General features: G+C 44.7%; 1 long non-coding RNA gene across 1 annotated transcript in view; it reads left to right on the top strand.

The window, feature by feature from the left end:
* LOC142295753 (uncharacterized) overlaps positions 1-17011 on the top strand; it is a 311869-nt gene that overhangs the window by 227941 nt on the left and 66917 nt on the right. The gene's annotated exons all lie outside the window — the stretch shown is intronic.

Below are 17011 nucleotides of genomic sequence, written 5' to 3'. Positions count from 1 at the left end.
AATTAGCCCTCTACAGGATGTGAGGATGGGCTTTTATCTCTCTACAGGAAGTGGGGGTGGGTCTTTGTCTCTCTACAGGATGTGAAGATGACTTTTTTGTCTCTACAGGAAGTGATGGTGGGTAATTATCCCTCTACAGGATGTGAGGATGGGCTTTTATCTTTCTACGGGAAGAGAGGATGAGTTTTTATCTATCTAAAGGAAGTGCAGGTGGGTGTTTGTCTGTATACAGGAAGTGTGGATCTTTGTCTCTCTTCAGGTAATGAGAGTGGGGTTTTGTCACTTTACACGAAGTGGTGACAGATCTTGTTTCTGCAGGAAGTGATAGTGGGTCTTTGGCTCTCTACAGGAAGTGAGGGTGGGTATTTCTCTCTCTTCAGGTAGTGATGGTGGGTCTCTGTCTATAGAGGAAGTAATGGATGATCGTTGTCTCTCTACTAGGAGTACATCTTTTGTCTTTACAAGAAGTGGGGAGGTTGTGGTTATAGGAAGGTGATGCAAGTTATTATCTCTCTACAGGAAGTTAGAGTGGATTGTTGTCTCTGTACAGGAAGTGGAAGCATGTCATTATCTATCTACAGGAAGTGAGAGTGGGTCATTGGCTCTCTACAGGAAGTGGGAGTGAGTTAGTGTCTCTCTATAGGAAAGTGGGTCATTGTGTTTTTATTGGAAATGTGAGTAAGCCGTTGTTTCTCTACAGGAAGTGGGGGTGTTTTCTTTTTAGCGGATGTGGGGGCAGGATAATGTCCCTTTGCTTTTGTTCTCCTTTCTCTTAGGCCCCCTTCACACGCACGTGACTCCGGTACGTGTTTGGCAGTTTTCTCACGTACCAGAGACACATACTCACGTAGACCTATGTATTTCTATGGTTTTGGACACACGTAAGTATTTGTGCACGGACCGTGTGTCCGTTCCGTACTTACGTGTGTCCGTGTGTTTCTCACGCCGACATGTCCATTTTCTCTCCGGCATCACGGGTGTCACACAGAACGCAAACATGTCACATGTAACACACACGGACCACACGGATGTGTTCCGTGTGACACGCGCCGGAGAGAAGACATCTGTCTGTGAGAGAAAAAAACCAAAACATTACTCACCTTCTCCAGCCCTGCAGTCTCTGCCGCTGCTGTCACTTGCTGCCGACCGCCGCTCATTATGCTCATTGAATATTCACTTCAATGCGGCCGGAAGCAGCAGCATCGGGGAGTCGGTAGGACCGGAGACCAAAGATCAGCACCACGGACAGCGACGCCAGGGACAGGTGAGTAGAAAGTTCCCGTTCTCCGTGTGTTATCACGGAGAACACACGTAGCCGATAAACACGGGTCACGGAGGGTAAAACGCACCTCTGAGACGTCCGTGAAAAACGTGCGTGGTTTTTCACGGACGTGTGAAGGTGGCCTTAATATGCGTACAGGTATAAATAGAGAAACAGGCTTTCAGGTCAGGGCAGGCAAACTATTGAGCAATCAGAGAAACAATGCATGATGAGAAGTAAGAGAAATAAACCTATATTTATAGAGCTTACAGAATGCCAAATGAAGAAGAACCGCCCAATTTAAAGGAGTGGATGGCAATTTATAGAGTATAGGAATCACAACAGTTCCCGGACATACAGTGCCTACAAGTAGTATTCAACCCCCTGCAGATTTAGCAGGTTTACACATTCGGAATTAACTTGGCATTGTGACATTTGGACTGTAGATCAGCCTGGAAGTGTGAAATGCAGCAAAAAAGAATGTTATTTTTTTTTTATTTTTTTTTTTTAAATTGTGAAAAGTTTATTCAGAGGGTCATTTATTATTCAACCCCTCAAACCACAATAATTCTGTTTGGTTCCCCTAAAGTATTAAGAAGTATTTCAGGCACAAAGAACAATGAGCTTCACATGTTTGGATTAATTATCTCTTTTACCAGCCTTTTCTGACTAATTAAGACCCTCCCCAAACTTGTGAACAGCACTCATACTTGGTCAACATGGGACAGACAAAGGAGCATTCCAAGGCCATCAGAGACAAGATCGTGGAGGGTCACAAGGCTGGCAAGGGGTACAAAACCCTATCCAAGGAGTTGGGCCTACCTGGAACTACTGTTAGCCTTCCACGGCTTGGACAGCCTTTGAAAGTTTCCACCCGTGCCGAGGCCAGGCTTGTCCGAAGAGTCAAGGCTAACCCAAGGACAACAAGGAAGGAGCTCCGGGAAGATCTCATGGCAGTGGGGACATTGGTTTCAGTCAATACTATAAGTAACGTACTCCACCACAATGGTCTCCGTTCCAGACGAGCCCGTAAGGTACCTTTACTTTCAAAGCGTCATGTCAAGGTTCGTCTACAGTTTGCTCATGATCACTTGGAGGACTATGAGACAGACTGGTTCAAGGTTCTCTGGTCTGATGAGACCAAGATCGAGATCTTTGGTGCCAACCACACACGTGACGTTTGGAGACTGGATGGCACTGCATACGACCCCAAGAATACCATCCCTACAGTCAAGCATGGTGGTGGCAGCATCATGCTGTGGGGCTGTTTCTCAACCAAGGGGCCTGGCCATCTGGTCCGCATCCATGGGAAGATAGATAGCACGGCCTACCTGGAGATTTTGGCCAAGAACCTCCGCTCCTCCATCAAGGATCTTAAGATGGGTCATCATTTCATCTTCCAACAAGACAACGACCCAAAGCACACAGCCAAGAAAACCAAGACCTGGTTCAAGAGGGAAAAAAATCAAGGTGTTGCAGTGGCCTAGTCAGTCTCCTGACCTTAACCCAATTGAAAACTTGTGGAAGGAGCTCAAGATTAAAGTCCACATGAGACACCCAAAGAACCTAGATAACTTGGAGAAGATCTGCATGGAGGAGTGGGCCAAGATAACTCCAGAGACCTGTGCCGGCTTGATCAGGTCTTATAAAAGACGATTATTAGCTGTAATTGCAAACAAGGGTTATTCCACAAAATATTAAACCTAGGGGTTGAATAATAATTGACCCACACTTTTATGTTGAAAATGTATTAAAATTTAACTGAGCAACATAACTTGTTGGTTTGTAAGATTTATGCATCTGTTAATAAATCCTGCTATTGTTTGAAGTTTGCAGGCTCTAACTTATTTGCATCTTATCAAACCTGCTAAATCTGCAGGGGGTTGAATACTACTTGTAGGCACTGTATTAGACTTCAAAATCGTTTTACCTTGATGTGAAGGAGGAAGCAAACAAGACTATGCTTTCTGTGAAGCGACAGGTATGCTTTATTTTCTACAGGTGTTTTTAAATAAATTGACACAGGAGTACACAGTAAAACCTCTCCAAGACCCCCACTTTCAGAAAACCAGTCCCTTGTTCAGATTACATTTCCTGTGATAAATTTTCAGTTGCACTAAATATCATGTGTCACAAACAGCCGGGGGGTGTAACGCGGACACCCCTCTTCTGTTTGTCGATCAATGACAAAACTGCACCTCGCATCCCCATCCCGAAGTCTCTAATACGTCAGAGGAACGCAATACGGCCTCGTCACTTCCGCCAACACGTGACATTCCGCACCCCCCAAGGGGTATGTAAGGTCCGCTTGGCGCAGTGTTACACTGACACCCCCTGTCCAGGCGGGAACAGGGAAGCAAGGGACGGAAGACAGAGTAGGCCGCGCAACCTATGGTGCGACACTCCACTCCCCCACAACCCTGACAGGCTGACAGACCCATTTCACTAGGCCCAGTAAAACAGGGCTCGGCTGGCCCAGTAGTCTGCCACTAGTTCTTCATTAGACATAGGCCTGGTCAATCAGCAGGATTATATTGGGCCAGAAACCAGCCCAGGTAGCATATAAAACTAAACCGAGCGCATGGACATGGGATTTGTGGATCAAGATAAAAGAGCAACCCAGGAGTAAATTATATATTTAATCGACGTAATGGCACACTAGATAAAACGATATATACATGAAAAATTTACAAAGAATTTGGTCAGAAATGCAGTTACAAGTAAGATATAGGTGCAAGCAGATGTAGATATGAATAAGCTACCTTTTTCCTTGGCTGCTCGGCACAGGCGAGGCTCTGTGGAACCACTGGTTTTCTTGGGAATCTCCACATGTTTACTAGACGTGACCTCTCTGAGAAGAACCACCTCTAAAATGTCCGCTTTGGTTTTTAATAACCCATTTACCTCCTACATAACTCCAAGCTGGTGACCTAAGACAGGGTTGGACATGAGATGTTCCTTCACGTTCCAGAAAATTATGAACGTTTTCCTCATATCTCCGCCTCTGAGCATCCACACGGAAGATATTGCCATCATGTTTCCTATTATGATTTTATCTATCCATAGCTAGGAATCATGATGGGTATATTGTCTTCCATGAGCTGGTTATTAATTATGGGTTGACTCGCATGTCCCACAATCAAGGCAAAATATGTGTGACGTGCGTCCTGCTGTCCTGAGGCCGAATATATGGCTGCCATATTTGTGGGAGCTACACACACCCCAATTTTGTAACTTTTACCCTGGAGCTGGGCTGTCTAAGGTCCCCTTTGAAGCCTTTCTGAAACTAGCAATCGCCTGCCCACTTCCCTAGCTGAATTACTTTTGTCACTAGAGGTTCTGCTCTGGTCAGGGCATCTTCCTTTCTTTGATTAATTTTGTCACCTACCATTTGTACCAAGATTTTGGTATTGGATTTCTATCCTGTCTTGGTGACTGCTGGATACAGGTCAGGATGTGTAGAAACATGTATAGTTGGTAGTTGACTGGCATGTATTGATATGTCATATTCCTTACATCATGCAAATTCACCAACTACCTATCAATAGAGCTTTGCATGCTCACTGTTTCAGAACAAAATTGATTTTGTCAACATTGAAGGAGTATTCTCACTTGCAAAGTCACAGCATAATGCCTTGCATAGGACTCCATTGATCCTGAAAATAAACTGAATGCGGTGCTACTTTAGCGCTGAGCTGATTGCTGTTCCCTACACAGTGTGTGGCTGAAAGGCCACTGTGCAGGTAAAACCTATAAGAGGATGCTGCGGAAAGAAACACTATGTTTCCTTAAGTCCCATTTATCAGATCTCCACTGCAGTGTCACACCAGCTCTACAGCACCTCAAGACCAAGTCGTTTTTTGGTCCTCCACGTGTGCTGATTTTGTTTCTCAATCTCCTCTTTAAAGGGGTATTTCAGCCAAAATATGATGGAAATCCTCTTTATACAGTAGGAGACATAGCACATTGTTCTGCAGCATCATACCCCACTGATGTAATAATACCTCTGCTGTTCTTGCAGGTCATGACACGGGAATATGAGGCTTACAGAGGATTATCACGAGTCAGGATGGTATTAGTATGCAGAGGAAGGTGACAGCCATACAATAAGCCCATGCTTATGCTTGGTACACTGAATCGGATGTAGCGAGGCACATACCAGTTATAAAGCATATGGCCTTATATTTAACACTAATAGTCATTAAAACACAAAAAAGGAAAGTTGTGGAATGATGGAAATCATCGGATGGAGACGTCACTGATCTGCAAATGATAAATATATGGAAACAAAATTTTAAAAACATCTTGATTTATTCTGTATGGAGTATGAGAGCCATGTGCAGATATGGGACGTCACTGGTCAGTGATTACACAGGAGCTGCCAGCAGAGGATCTTGATGATTTGCCCAAGGGCATTAAGGTCATACTCCAGACTGAATAACTCGAGATCTTTTGTTTCCATATTTTCAATCATATGCAGTTCAGTAACATCTCCATCATGTGATTTCCATAATTCCACAGCTATATATTTTTTTTGTTGTAATTTTAATGTTGAGGAGTCTATGCGCATATTATAAAATAATGTGACAAATAAGTCAACTCATCGTGACAGTACAAGACAGCCTATGGGTCGGTTAATACGATTTCAGTGGTGAGAGGGGGAGTGGGAGTGTAGAAGAGAGGGAGAGTCAGAGGGTGGGAAAGAGGTAGATTGGGAGTGTGGGAGACAGAAGAGAGTGGGAGAGAAGAGAGTGGGAGAGAAAGAGTGGGAGAGAAAGAGTGGGAGAGAAGAGAGTGGGAGAGAAGAGAGTGGGAGAGAGGCAGAGTGGGAGAGAAAGAGTGGGAGAGAGGGAAAATGGGAGAGAGGGAAAATGGGACAGAGGGAGAGAGAGACTAAAGGGGGCTTTACACGGTAGCGATATCGCTAGCAATTTGTAGCGATAGCGAGCGTGTAAGTACCCGCCCTCGTCGCGCATGCGATTGTTTGTGATCGCTGCCGTAGCGAACATTATCACTACGCAGCGTCACACATACTTACCTGGTCGGCGGCGTCGCTGTGACTGCCGAACAATCCCTCCTTCAAGGGGGAGGGATGTTCGGCATCACAGCGACGTCACCGTAACGTCACTAAGCGGCCGGCCAATCAAAGCGGAGGGGAGGAGCAGGACGTAACATCCCGCCCACCTCCTTCCTTCCGCATTATGGCCAGCGGCAGGTAAGGAGACGTTCCTCGCTCCTGCGGTGTCACACATAGCGATGTGTGCTGCCGCATGAGCGATGGATAAACAACCCTTACCGATTTTTGAGTTTGGGACGACCTCTCCATGGTGAACGATTTTCACCATTTTTGAGGTCGCTTAAGGTCGCTGGTCAGTGTCACACGCTGCGATATCGTTAATGACGCCAGATGTGCGTCACTAACAACTTGACCCCGACGACAAAACATTAACGATATCGTAGCGTGTAAAGCCCCCTTTAGTTACTGTCCCGGGTAATGCCAGGTACTACAGATAGTATTATATAAATGTGATGCCCTGGGCAAGCCAGGGGTCACAGGTCACAACATCACATGCACCCCACATTCCCGGCAGCTACACCAAGGCTAACCTAAAATCCTTGTTGCCTTCCTCCAGGGGCTGATGTCCACACCAGGGGGTGGGCCAGGCGGTTGGCTCCGCCCACCGAGGAGTTCACAGCCCTGGAGGCGGGAAAGCCAGGCAGTTGAAGTCAGACTAGGGTCTGAGAAGGAAGTGGTAGAGGAGCTTGAGAGTAGTGACAGAAAAGGAACAGTTAAGAAAGCCTGAAGTTGGTCCGGGTGTGTGCCCCGGACTGAGACAGCAAGGTCAGCAGACGGCGGTGATAGTCTTCAGGGGGACTGCTTGGAGGTTGCCGGAAGGACCGCGGACGGGTGGTGACCCGGCGGTACCGGAGCGGTATACGAAGAACAGTCAGCACCAGGGCAGGGGCCTTTCGGATCCCGGCAAGGCTAGGAGTCGCCATAATTTGCCAAATCCGTCAGTGAAGGGGACCTCTGTCTCCTAACAACCAAGTCCCGATTGAAGGCAACAGTCCGACCGTTAAGGGGAGACACCGCCACCGCCAAGGCACCAGTTTCCCAGGGCCAGCGCCTGCGGGCAAGAGAGGGGCTCCTGCGGCTCATGTCCAGGTCGGGGAGCGGGTAACCGGTGGGGACCCATCGCTACCAAAAAGACTTTACATAGGTGCAGGGAAGAGACCGTCACCGCTAACTGCAGGGAACATCAGCACCGTAACCGTCCGAGGGACCCGTCCAACCAGCCGTTTGTTTACCGAGAACTGTGTCGTGTTTACTGGCTGAGTGAGTACCTCCGTGCCGTGCGGCACAGCGCTGCCCCTGCGCCCCTGCACCTCCACAGGCCCCATACCCGCCTGTCCACCATACCAACCCCATCACTGGGCCCCGGGACCACCAAACCCCCTACCCACGGAGGGGCAAATCAACAACTGGCTGCTCCATACCATCACTCCCGGGCTCCCCAGACAGAGCAGCGGTGGTGTCCACTTAATCACCACAACCGTGGGTGGCATCACGGACATTAAACTATCCCAACAACCAATCCCCTTTCACTCACGGGCGATGAGCGCCGCTCGAGTCCCCGGGATCCGGCCCATCGCTCGAGCCACCGAGCAGCAGCAGGCCGCAGCAGCCGCGGCGGCCGGACCCGAGCAGTGGGAGAGCGTGGCGTCCCCTCCTCCGCCCGCGACATAAAGCTTGTCTAATTTTCAGAAAAAAAAAAAAATTAATGGCTGCATAATATGTAGGTCTCATAGTAGCTTGAGTGTTTTCATTAAACCACAGTGTCTCCATCACATGCAGAGTACCCCCATTTTATTCAGTGTCTCCGTAACAGCCACGGTTCTTCCATCACAGCCAGAGTGCCCCTCATAAAACCAGTGTCTTTATCACATGCAGAGTACCCCCACTATATTCACAGTGTCTGCATAACAGCCAGGGTTCCTCCTTCACAGCCAGAGAACCCCTCGTTCAACCACAGTGCCTCCATCACATCCAGAGTCCCCCCTTTACAATCACAGTGTCTCAGTAACAGCCAGGTTTCCTCCATCACAGCCAGATTGCTCTTTGTACAACCACAGTGCCTCCATCATTACAGACTATCCTTACTGAAAACCACAAGGTCTTCATTATTACCATATTACCTCCATTACAGGGAAAGAGCTTACAGCCAAACCAATCAGAATGCCTCTACCAAAACCACATGGCCTCCATCACAACAGCCATGACAGACATTATGCTACTATGTCCCCCATCGCAGCCAGTGTCTCCATTAAAGCCAGAGTATTCCAATCACATCCACAGTTACCCCATCAGAGCCAGAATGCCTCTATCATAGCCACAGTCCACCTATCACCATTTGAGAGTTCCTATCACAGCCACAGTGCCACTATCGCAGTCACAGTACATCCATCACAGCCAATAAGACAGCCAGGGCCTCCCTATCACAACTAAAGTGCCCCTATCAAAGTCATAGTGCTTCTATCACAGCCAGAGGACCCCAATCACAGCCAGAGTGTCTCCATCACTTTCACAGTGCCTCCATCACAGCCAGAGTATTTCCAAATCTAGAGAGCATAGCATCCCAGCAATAGTGTCCCCATTACTGCCCAGTAGCCTCATTGCAGTTATAGAGCTCCACCAAAGTCATAGTTCTTCCAACACAATCACAGTGACACTGCCTCTGTGACGCCCTGGCCAAGCCAGGGGTCACAGGTCATAACACCACCACACCCTACACCCCAGTTAGGAACACCAAGGCTAACCTAAAATCCTTGTTGCCTTCCTCCAGGGGCTGATGTCCACACCAGGGGGTGGGCCAGGCGGTTGGCTCCGCCCACCGAAGAGTTCACAGCCCTGGAGGCGGGAGAACCAGGCAGTTGAAGTCAGACTAGAGTCTGAGAAGCAGTCAAGCTAGGGAAGTGAAGGAGTGAAGAGATGAGTTTAGAGGAGTGAAGTAGAAGGAAGTGGTAAAGGAGGACAGTAAGAGTAGTGACAGAAAAGGAACAGTTAAGAAAGCCTGAAGCTGGTCCGGGTGTGTGCCCCGGACTGAGAGACAGCAAGGTCACCAGACGGCGGTGACTGTCTGCAGGGGTGACTGCTTGGAGGTTGCTGGAAGGACCGCGGACGGGTGGTGGCCCGGCGGTACCGGAGCGGTATACGAAGAGCAGTCAGCACCAGTGGCAGGGGCCTTTCGGATCCCGGCAAGGCTAGGAGTCGCCGTGAATTTGCCAAATCCGTTAGTGAAGGGGACCTCTGGGTCTCCCAACAAGCAAGTCCCGATTGAAGGCAACAGTCCAACCGTTACAGAGAGACACCGCCACCGCCAGGGCACCAGTTTCTCAGGGCCAGCGCCTGCGGGCAAACTAGGGCTCCTCCGGCCCATATCCAAGCCGGGGAGCGGGTTACCGGTGGGAACCCATCGAAACCATCATCATCTTAGGTGCAGGAAAAAGGGACCGTCACCGTCAACTACTGGGGAAAGCAAGTGCAGCCGTCCGTGGGAACCATCTTTCCAGCCGTGTGTTTTACCGAGAACTGTGTCATCGTCTCAGGCTGAGTGAGTACCACAGTGCCGCAAGGCACAGAGCTGCCCCCGCGTCCCTGCACCCCACCAAGCCCTGCATCACCCACTTCATCACTGGGCCCCGGGACAACCAACCCCCTACCCACGGAGGGGAGGACTAACATCTAGCTGCTCCATACCATCACTCCCAGAATCCCCATACAGAGCAGCGGTGGTGTCAACAAATCACCACAACCGTGGGTGGCGTCACGGACAATAAACTATCCCAAATCCCAATCCCCTTTCACTCACGGGCGAGGAGCGCCACTCGAGTCCCCGGGATCCGGCCCATCGCTCGAGCCACCGAGCAGCAGCAGCAGGCTGCAGCAGCCGCAGCGGCAGCCGGACCCGAGCAGAGGGAGAGCGCGGCGTCCCCTCCTCCGCCCGCGACACCTCCCCCACAGCCATTATCCTTTATCTCTACCAACTTTCATATTCTATGGTTTTGCCATTATCCTTAGTTGTGTTTAATATGCCAGACAAAGACATACTGTGTAATCAGTAGTGATGGGTCGGTCCCGATCGATCCAAGACAAAGATTCGGCTCCCTGCTGTGCATGAGCCGGCACCCCAGTTAAAAGCCACTAAATTCTCTTAATGGCTCTCATTGGGTGTAGAATTCCGGTGTTCAGCCATGGAAACACCACCCAACTGAAAAAGAACCCGCTCGCTTATCCATTTCATTGGCCATTGCATATAGGTGTTGGGATTTCGGCCTCATTAACATCATCTTTAAAAGTGTTTGCCTGGGGTGAACACACATTTAGTAGGGATCCATTTAGGATCCTTAAGATCTGGCTCTTTTTGGTGAGCAGAGCCAAGGGAGCTGGATCACCAAAACGAGCCAGACTGCCCATCACTAACCTACAGAGAGACAATCCTCGTCCTTTGGAGATGACCTGATATGCATAGTTTTTAAAGAAGCATTGCCTGGATCTTCTCAAGAAGAACCAGCACTTTCTTAAACCCATTGTACAACTGTAGGGGTTGGAAGCACAAATAATCTTGGAAGACATTATCCTACTGTATATTGCCCACACAAATCCTGCCATAAATGTAATCATAAACTCACTATTTAACCTCTTTCCACGGAGACCAAATCCATAGCACCCCCTGAGGAAAGGATGGCTGAAACACGTGTCGGGGCTTTGCGGTGTTCCTTGGAGTTTTTACAGATCACTTAAGGTATTATTTTCCTTGCAAATTAAATAATTGTTAATAATATTTTATCACATAGGATCATTATACCACAACCTTATTTATATATGACATAGGATTTGGATACAATTTGCACTGTGCACTTTGTCATATATTAGGGATTGACCTTTTAAGTGATCTTGGCATTATGCACCTTATTTTCCTAGTGAAACCGCTGTTATAATTTATGGGACATTTTCCTGCCTTATATTTATATAGATTTGTAAGAAATATTTATTTTAATTGTTGAATAAAAATAATTTTAATGCTACTTGCACCATCATTTCCTTTATTTATTTAATCCTAATGGATTTTTTATCTGAAGGTATTTTTGATATTTATTAAAATTCTGTCCTTGTATTTCTATTTCATTTTTATTACTATCATCATGCGGTAAAAATAAATTGGTAACATGATTCTCATTATCAGTATGATGTCATTGATGCCAAACCTATTTACAGTATTTTATATATTTTTACTGTTTTTCAAAAACTCAGAACCTTCTAAACACATTGCTTTGTGTTGCCATTTAATAAGAACTAATTATTTTTATTTTTTTTCCAGTTGATTAAGCTGTATGAGCAATTAGGTGATCTTTTTTTTACTGCTATTATTTTGGGTTATGATCAAAAATTCCGTATAAAATCACCATTAAATATAAGGGGAATTTAATATTTTTATTCAGTTACTCATACCTCATTATTCCTCACCCCCTGAGGAAAGGATCGCTGAAACGCGCGTTGGGGAATAGCGGCACGCCTGGATTATTTCTGACCACCCAGAAGGTATAAATCCCTTTATAAGATTAGCACATTTTATTCATGTATACCATATCACTTTAATATTTAATTTTGCACTGTGCACTTTGTTATACATGACAAATAAATATATATATATATATATATATATATATAAATAAATGTTATATATATATATATATATATATATATATATATATATAACATTTATTTATATATATATATATATATACAGTTAGGTCCAGAAATATTTGGACAGTGACACAATTTTGGCGAGTTGGGCTCTGCATGCCACCACATTGGATTTGAAATGAAACCTCTACAACAGAATTCAAGTGCAGATTGTAACGTTTAATTTGAAGGTTTGAACAAAAATATCTGATAGAAATTGCAGGAATTGTACACATTTCTTTACAAACACTCCACATTTTAGGAGGTCAAAAGTAATTGGACAAATAAACCAAACCCAAACAAAATATTTTTATTTTCAATATTTTGTTGCGAATCCTTTGGAGGCAATCACTGCCTTAAGTCTGGAACCCATGGACATCACCAAACGCTGGGTTTCCTCCTTCTTAATGCTTTGTCAGGCCTTTACAGCCGCAGCCTTCAGGTCTTGCTTGTTTGTGGGTCTTTCCGTCTTAAGTCTGGATTTGAGCAAGTGAAATGCATGCTCAATTGGGTTAAGATCTGGTGATTGACTTGGCCATTGCAGAATGTTCCACTTTTTTGCACTCATGAACTCCTGGGTACCTTTGGCTGTATGCTTGGGGTCATTGTCCATCTGTACTATGAAGCGCCGTCCGATCAACTTTGCGGCATTTGGCTGAATCTGGGCTGAAAGTATATCCCGGTACACTTCAGAATTCATCCAGCTACTCTTGTCTGCTGTTATGTCATCAATAAACACAAGTGACCCAGTGCCATTGAAAGCCATGCATGCCCATGCCATCACGTTGCCTCCACCATGTTTTACAGAGGATGTGGTGTGCCTTGGATCATATGCCGTTCCCTTTCTTCTCCAAACTTTTTTCTTCCCATCATTCTGGTACAGGTTGATCTTTGTCTCATCTGTCCATAGAATACTTTTCCAGAACTGAGCTGGCTTCATGAGGTGTTTTTCAGCAAATTTAACTCTGGCCTGTCTATTTTTGGAATTGATGAATGGTTTGCATCTAGATGTGAACCCTTTGTATTTACTTTCATGGAGTCTTCTCTTTACTGTTGACTTAGAGACAGATACACCTACTTCACTGAGAGTGTTCTGGACTTCAGTTGATGTTGTGAATGGGTTCTTCTTCACCAAAGAAAGTATGCGGCGATCATCCACCACTGTTGTCATCCGTGGACGCCCAGGCCTTTTTGAGTTCCCAAGCTCACCAGTCAATTCCTTTTTTCTCAGAATGTACCCGACTGTTGATTTTGCTACTCCAAGCATGTCTGCTATCTCTCTGATGGATTTTTTCTTTTTTTTCAGCCTCAGGATGTTCTGCTTCACCTCAATTGAGAGTTCCTTAGACCACATGTTGTCTGGTCACAGCAACAGCTTCCAAATGCAAAACCACACACCTGTAATCAACCCCAGACCTTTTAACTACTTCATTGATTACAGGTTAACGAGGGAGATGCCTTCAGAGTTAATTGCAGCCCTTAGAGTCCCTTGTCCAATTACTTTTGGTCCCTTGAAAAAGAGGAGGCTATGCATTACAGAGCTATGATTCCCAAACCCTTTCTCCGATTTGGATGTGAAAACTCTCATATTGCAGCTGGGAGTGTGCACTTTCAGCCCATATTATATATATAATTGTATTTCTGAAAACATGTTTTGGTAAACAGCTAAAATAACAAAACTTGTGTCACTGTCCAAATATTTCTGGACCTAACTGATATATATATATATATATATATATATATATATATATATATATCTATATATATATATATAGATATATATATATATATATATATATATATATATATATATATATATATATAAAATAGTGGAATAGTGGTCATTGCATAAAGTACTTCACTGTTTGGTAAACCGCTGCTATAACTTATGGGAAACCGCTGCTATAATTTATGGGACTTTCTCCTGCCTAGTATTTTTATGAAGTTGTAATAAATATTCTTTTTAATAATTGAATAAAAATATTAATTTTTAATATCAATTTCACAATCATTCCCTTTATTTATTGAATCCCAAGGCTTTTTGAGATAGATATATATATATATATATATATATATATATATATATATATATATTATTTTGGGGTACATGCATATTGTCATTACTTTTTATTCTATTTTTTGGGTGGGTGTGGGGTATGATAGAAAAATTGCAATTCAGGCCTTTTTTTTATGTCGTTTACTATGCGAGTTAAATAACTTTATATTTTGAAAAATCGGACATTGTCAGATGTGAAAATACCAAACAGATTTTTTTTTTAACTTTTTAACTTTTGAATTAGGAAAAGTAGATTAATTCAACTTTTTGTTGTTTTTTTGTTTTATTTTTAAAACGATTCCTTTTTGAAGGGTTGTTTTTTTTTTGAACCAGTAACAAACTATTACACTATGGGATGAAATGACTGATAGCCTTCAGAAAGTCATTAGCTGCCATGGTAAACCATCAGCACACCGCACTTGTTTTGTAATAACTATGGCTAGATGAGGACACGAATCATACATAGTCTGGTCTTTTCTATAGTCAAATATGGATGCAATGCCTGGATAAAGAAACAAAACAAAAGAAGAAACAATGCCTTTGAAATGTGGTGGTGGAAAAGAATGTCATCAATACCATGGATGGCAGGAAGAGGAAACAAATCAATTTTGGAACAAATCAAGCCAGACATGTCACTCGAAGCAAGGATCACTAAGCTACAATTTGCCTACTTTGGACGCATCATACGAAGAGAGTAATCACTGGAGAAGGACATCATGGTCGGAAGAATAGAAGGAACAAGGGGAAGAGGAAGTCTTGATGTGTTGATACAATCAAGATAACAGTGGAGAAGACCCTGGTGGACCCATCTAGGTGGGGAAGACCCTGGTAGACCTATCTAGGCGGGGAAGAACCTGGTGGTCCTATCTAGGTAGAGAAGACCCTGGTGGACCTATGTAGGCGGAGAAGACCCTGGTGGACCTATCTAAACGGAGAAGACCCTGGAGGACCTATCTTGGTGGAGAAGACCCTGATGGACTTATCTAGGTTGCACAAGATCAATCTGCCTACACAGCATTTATCCATCAAGTCACTATGGCTAGAGATCAAGCTGAAGGCTGTTAATAATAGTATATTAGAAGACCTATTCTCCCTTACTAAGATGAGTTAACTTAATCTGAATAGGCAGCTCTAAAACAGAACTATTCAAATATAGGAGGAAAGAAAGAAAGAAAGAAAGTGAGAGCGAGAAAGAAAGAAAGAAAGTGAGAGCGAGAAAGAAAGAAAGTGAGAGCGAGAAAGAAAGAAAGAAAGTGAGAGCGAGAAAGAAAGAAAGAAAGTGAGAGCGAGAAAGAAAGAAAGAAAGAAAGTGAGAGCGAGAAAGAAAGAAAGAAAGAAAGTGAGAAAGAAAGTAAGAGCGAGAAAGAAAGAAAAAGAGAAAGAAAGTGAGAGCGAGAAAGAAAGAAAGAAAGAAAAAGAGAAAGAAAGTGAGAGCGAGAAAGAAAGAAAGAAAAAGAGAAAGAAAGTGAGAGCGAGAAAGAAAGAAAAAGAGAAAAAAAGTGAGAGCAAGAAAGAAAGAAAAAGAGAAAGAAAGTGAGAGCGAGAAAGAAAGAAAGAAAGGAAGAAAAAGAGAAAGAAAGGAAGAAAAAGAGAAAGAAAGAGAGAAAGAGAGAAGATATGGGGAAGGAAGAGAGTGTATAAAAGGAAAGTATTGATACAGGGGAAAAAGGAAAGGAAAAAGATTAAGCAGGACTGCATAATGGAAGAAAAAGAGAAAATTGAAAAGCAAAAGAAGGAAGGAAGGGAAGGAAAGCTTCATGATCATCTAAAATGCTAGGATACCTCCTGTTCTCCTTTACATTAGTGGAAACAATGTTGTAATTTCATAGACAGTTCAACATTGATATCTTTCCATCAGTCCATATGCCTATGAGTTATTGGAACCGGCAACCTATAAAAAGAACCTGAACTGATCCTGCAGGGGAGAATAAGGCATCGGAAGGCCATCAAATGCTTTTGACCATTAGACGCTGGTGTATATTTTCTATCCTATTCACTAATAGAACAGTGAGTGATGCATAAACACTGAGCAATGCGTCACTCTACGGCATCATTAAAGGGGCTGTCCAGGATTAGAAAAGCATGGCTATTTTCCTTCAGAAACATCGCCACCCCTTTGGATTCTGTCTGGTATTGCAACTCGGGCCCATTGAAGTGAACAAGGCTGAGCTGCAATAGCACGCATAACCCATTGTCAGTAGTGGACCTGTTTCTAAAATAAAAAATGATTATGGTTTACTAGTCTTGGACAACCGCTTTAAAGAAACGCTGAATCAACAGCTTTTCAATGTGACGCCTCGTGACTCTTGACCCACAAAGTCAAAAGTAAGAAAATGCCTTCACACAGCTGTGTTGATAGAGAAAAATATAAAAAAGGTATGACTCTAGGAATTGGGTCGCCCAGGGCTATGGAGTACTCTGTCTGGGGCGGTTTCTAGCCGGGGAAATGTCACTGGGTGGCCGTTGCCTGGTTCCGTGACCCTGGGGGACACTTTTTAAAAAGGGGTATATTTACAGGGGAGATTAGAATAAAGTTTATATCGTGATGCCACTTGCGGGTTGCGGATATTTAGTGGAGCCGCTGCTGCACAGTTCTCACTACTGGGGCTGGTGTTAGTGGCAGTCTGGATGTTAGGCCCTCACAAAGCAGGGTCGGGCCCCAGAGGATAGATGATGTTGATGGGCGTGGAAAGAAGGTAGGCCGCACATGGGGTTGCAGTGTAACTGGTTCCTTTACTCACAGTGAGATGTAAACTGGTCACCCGAGGAAGGCTGGTCTTAACCGCAGGTCCCCTTAGTCCCAGTGCTGGTGTAGTGACCTGGTGGCTTCTTTCTCCTGCACCTGTCTTTGTTTGGTGGGTCCCTGTGGCTTGGAGCATCTGGGAGTCCCCTCCTGGTAGTCTCTCAACTGTAGTCCGTATGATGGTAGCGTGAACCCTGTTGGGTCGGA

Source organism: Anomaloglossus baeobatrachus, chromosome 3 (assembly GCF_048569485.1).
Source record: "Anomaloglossus baeobatrachus isolate aAnoBae1 chromosome 3, aAnoBae1.hap1, whole genome shotgun sequence".
In the NCBI taxonomy this organism is placed as follows: domain Eukaryota; kingdom Metazoa; phylum Chordata; class Amphibia; order Anura; family Aromobatidae; genus Anomaloglossus; species Anomaloglossus baeobatrachus.
This window is presented reverse-complemented; position numbering and strand designations above follow the sequence as displayed.